The sequence below is a fragment of the Gracilinanus agilis genome, chromosome 1, assembly GCF_016433145.1.
Source record: "Gracilinanus agilis isolate LMUSP501 chromosome 1, AgileGrace, whole genome shotgun sequence".
NCBI classification, from domain to species: Eukaryota; Metazoa; Chordata; class Mammalia; order Didelphimorphia; family Didelphidae; genus Gracilinanus; species Gracilinanus agilis.
The window spans coordinates 150,059,493-150,064,317 of NC_058130.1; positions in this window are offsets into that span (position 1 = coordinate 150,059,493).

Below are 4,825 nucleotides of genomic sequence, written 5' to 3' on the forward strand. Positions count from 1 at the left end.
CCTCTGCAGAATGTAATATAATTTTAATGGTCTCTGGAACAGTAGAGACTCAGGATTATCTATCATCATTCTGAAGATGGGGAATGTGATGCTATGACGTTGTGGAAGAAGAACCATATGATTCCCTTACAGGCCCTTCTATCAAAAATGTTCCTGGTATCAATCAATATATCTCCCCTTAAAGGATGTGTATGTTATGATACTATTTAGTTCTCAGACTACATCTGCTCAGCAAATTTATTATAATGACCCTTTTCCTCCAACACAGGGCAAGTGGTTTGCACTTATAGCAGTTTATATGTCTTCAGTATATGGGACTGAAATGAGCTAAGTCTGCTACTACAGTAGCCACCATCAAGACCTTTAAAGAGTGAATGAATGAGTGAGTGAATGAGTAAGTGAGTGATCAAGGTGTGGTTGAATGAGTGAAAAAGCATTTATTAGATCTTACTAACCTTTGACTAACTTCAAAATTTTGAGTGCCTGGCTGCCAAAGAAAATAGCAGTCCCTTAATAGATCTTTCTAAATGTCCTAGAATATGGTACCATCTTGCTAATGGAATTTTTAAGGAGGGAGATTTTGGTGAACTTAGAACAAAGAAATGTATAATGGTATGAGTCCCAATATCTTCTCAAGGACTGAGACAGATTGCTTCCAAAAGACCTATGATCTCTTAGCTATTTTAATTAATTTTCTTAAAATAATATTATATTATGTCAATATTGACTGATAATCAAAGTAAAATTTTCATCATTTTCACTTAAGCAAGGTTTCTTTTGTTTAGGTACTGTTTATCATGATTTACAATCATAATTACTAGAAAAAGGTTTGCTGGCTAAGTAGTTCTCCATGGTTCTGAAGTTCCACTAGGGTGAATAAACCATGTGCCTATAACATGGAGACTTAGAGAAACACAGGAACCAAGGAAGAACTCACAGTCGGAAATAGATAAGCCCAATAATCTTAATAAATATAGCATCTTCAAGTATTTAAATGAAATGTAGATTTTTCATATAAAGTCCTTCCTCTTCCCTTAATTCATTATAAAAGAGAGATAATTTTGGAAAAGTACAGACTAGAAAACAGAGGCCTGAGAAGTCTTACCAGCCTAGGTAAGTTAGAGGTTCAATACCAGAAAGTTGTCTGGGAGGAGAACATATAATGTTGATGTCCATATAAAGAATAAAAGGAGTGATCTGTGACTGCAGAAGAAATACCCACATTGATGAAATAATGGATATTTTAAATTTTTTTAAACACTTACTTTCCATCTTAGAATCAATATTGGGTATTGGTTCCAAGGCAGAAGAGTGTTAAGGTCTAGGCAATGGGAGTTAAGTGACTTTCCCAGGGTCACACAGCTAGGAAGTGTCTGAAGCCAGAGTTGAACCTAGAACCTCCCATCTCTAGACCTGACTCTCAATCCACTGAGCCACCCAGCTGCCCCCTTAAATATTTTTTAAAAAGCAGATTGTTTAAGCCATTTTTAACATCTTTTAACATTGGCTTAATTTGACCAAGAATGTTTTTAATCCCCCTAAAATAGTAATAACATCTTTATTTCTAAAATGCTTAATAGTTTCCAAGACCTTTATTCATTCAATATTTCATTTGACCCTCACCACAATCCTGTAAAGTAGAACAAGTAAATATCATTATTCTCACTTTAGAAATAAGGTACCAGAGTCAAAAAGATTGTGACTTGCCCAAGGTCATCCAGTTTGGTAATAGAGTTAGGATTAGAATTTTGGATTTCTGACTCCCAACTTAATGCCTTTTCCACTATACCAAACTGCCTAATGGAAAATGTTCCTACATAGGTCACTGACAAAAGATATGAAACAAGCCATTGATTATATCTTGAAGTATAGTTAAAGATTTTTCAAAATAAAGTGATTCGTCAAAAAAAAGTTATCTAAGAAAGTACAGTAGGTATAATGTGGGTAGAGCAAGAGAAGAAGTATGCATAAATAACCTGAGATCAAAGCAAAAGCATTGGTACAGGATATGACTGTTCCAGGAAATATCATGAGGTAATGTTCCTTGCAAAAGTTTAGTGTATTCTGAACATAGTCCAAAGCTTTTATTTAAAAAGAAAATCTGAAAGAAGTTCCTTAAAAGGCAGATCCGGCAAGCCTCTGTAAACTCATGCTTCATTACTTTCTTTGGAGTTCCGTACCCCGCAGGATCAGGCATAATTCATATATTTGTTACAATATTTAGAATTCCTGCATTACGTATTGTCCCATTACCTCATGATTTTCACATGACTTTGTACTCTGACTCTTCCGTAAATATGCACTGCCCTCTTTGCTGTGCAGCAGAGGAAGAAGCAGATAGAGAAGCAGTTGCTCTGAATATCACCGTGCTCCAGTCTCCCTCTCCTTTCAGTGCCCAGCACATGCTGAGCTGTTCCTCTTCAGCCACCCTGTTTTAAGCACTCCATGCCTATGCCAGCCATTGCATATAATATGAAAAACATAATGGAGAGATTATAATTAGAGAAGAAATAGAGGAAATCCAAAGTGAATAAAATGGTATTTTAATGATGCAGTAGGAATTAAATTTAAAAAGCATTCATTGATTGGTAACTTTGTATGAGGCATATTCTAGGCACTAAGGATACAAGGATGAAAAAGCCACTGATTTTTACATTTTTTATATTTATAGAGTTTACATTCCATTGGATATATGCATTCTTGAAGAATAGGTTCAAGAATTATGATGGTAGATGACACAGAAGGAAAGAAATTAGTTTTATTTAAATATCCTTAAGGAAGATTATCAGTGTCTGTGATTATAAATATTAAGGAGCTTAAGAAGTGTGAAGTAATGAACTTTTCACATTTAGTCTAGATAAGAGAAAACTAGAGATATATTGTCTTCAAGTATTTGAAGGGCTATTGTAGAAAAGAGGATTTGGTTTTTTTCTGCTTGGCCCAAATGGATAGATTAGAATAATGGTTAGAAACTACAGAGAAGTCAGTTTCAGGTCAGCATAATGAAAAATTTCCTAAAATTAGAGTTACTTTAAAATGAAATGGTCCACCTTGGGAAAGAAAATGAAGGCCAAAATGAGAAAGGAGCATTTTCAATACTAATCCAAAAATACCTCAATATTCCAAAAAGTTGGCAAAAAGTTAATGGAATTTGAATATGATAAATGCAAAATCTTACACTTAAGTTTTAAAGCTTCAAAAACCAAAGAGAGAGAGAGAGAGTATGACTACCTAGAAATTTATCTAAAAACAATTTGGAATTATAGTAGAATTCAAGCTTTATATTGGTCCACATTGGAATATGGAAACCAAAAAAGTTAATGCTACTTTCAGTTTATTTAAGAGAGCCATCACATCCAAGACTAGGAAAATAATAGTGCCAATATTGCCTTGCCTTGATCAGACAACATTAAGAGTAGAGTGTTCAGTCTAGGTGCTATATTTTAAGAAGATGTTAACAAACTGGAGGATGCTCAAATGAGGATGACAAAGATGATGAAACCCCCTAGGACATTTTTTAAATTTTCTTTTTTTTTGCAGTGATTTTATTTTTATTTAATTAATTAATTTAGAACATTTTTCCATGGTTACAAAATTCAGGTTCTTTCCCTCCCCTCCTCCAACTCCCCCCCCCCCTTAGCCAACATACAATTCCACTGGGTTTTACATGTATCATTGATCAAGATCCTTAGGTCATTTTGTATGAAAACTTGTTGAAGGAAGCTAAAGGTGTTTAGCTTAGAGAAATAAAGAATTGTGAGGGGAAAGGATAGTGGGAATAATAGCTATCAACATGCATTTGAGAACTATTATTACATGCAGGAAGATTAAATTTGTTATGTTTGTTAAAAAAGGGTAGAACTAGGAACAATATGTAAAAAATGAAGGAAAAGTGGGTTTTGATTGGCTGACAGAAAAAACTTCCTAATCAGTACTCCATCCAAAAATAAAATGGGTTATCTTGAGAGTCTGAGGAGATAGCCCTCATTGAAAGTCTTTTTAAAGGTATTTTATTGTAAATTTAATCAATACAAATATTCCAATTTTAAAAAAATTATAACTCTTACCTTCCGCCATAGAATTATATACATAGTATCGATTCTAAGACAGAAGAGTGGTAAGGGCTAAGCAAGACGGGTTAAGTAACTTTCCCAGGATCACACAGCTAGGAAGTGTCTTGAGTCCAGATTTGAACCTAGGACCTAAAAATTTCTAAAGTACAAGAAGTTCTTTATAAGTAACAGAATTTTTCATATATATTTTTTAAGATGGGCATATATCTCTACAATGTATAACATATATAAATATGTAACACATACTACATTTAATGTAACATAATTACAACACAATATAATAAAATAACAACATGAAAATTTATTTTATAAAAATATTGTGTGATATATTACACACATATATAATAAGGTAATAAAAAAAATCTATCTGTAATTTTTTGTTTCCTTCTATACCTCTTGAAAAATTTTATTGGACCATAACAACCTACATTTTGATAAACCTCAAGCTGGAAAAAACTGGAAAACAGTATGGCAAAAACTAGGTATAGACCAATATCTCACACCCTATACCAGGATTAGGTCAAAGTGGGTATATGATTTAAATATAAAAAGTGATATCATACATAAATTAGGGGAACACAGAATAGTGTTCCTATTCTGTGGAGAAGGGAAGAATTTCTGACCAAACAAGAGACAGAGAACATTAAAAGTTGTAAAATGAATAATTTTTATTACATTAACTTAAAAGACTTTTGTATTTTGTATTTTGAAGGAGAATATTGTACCCAGTAAAAGCAATCGTGTACAATAAT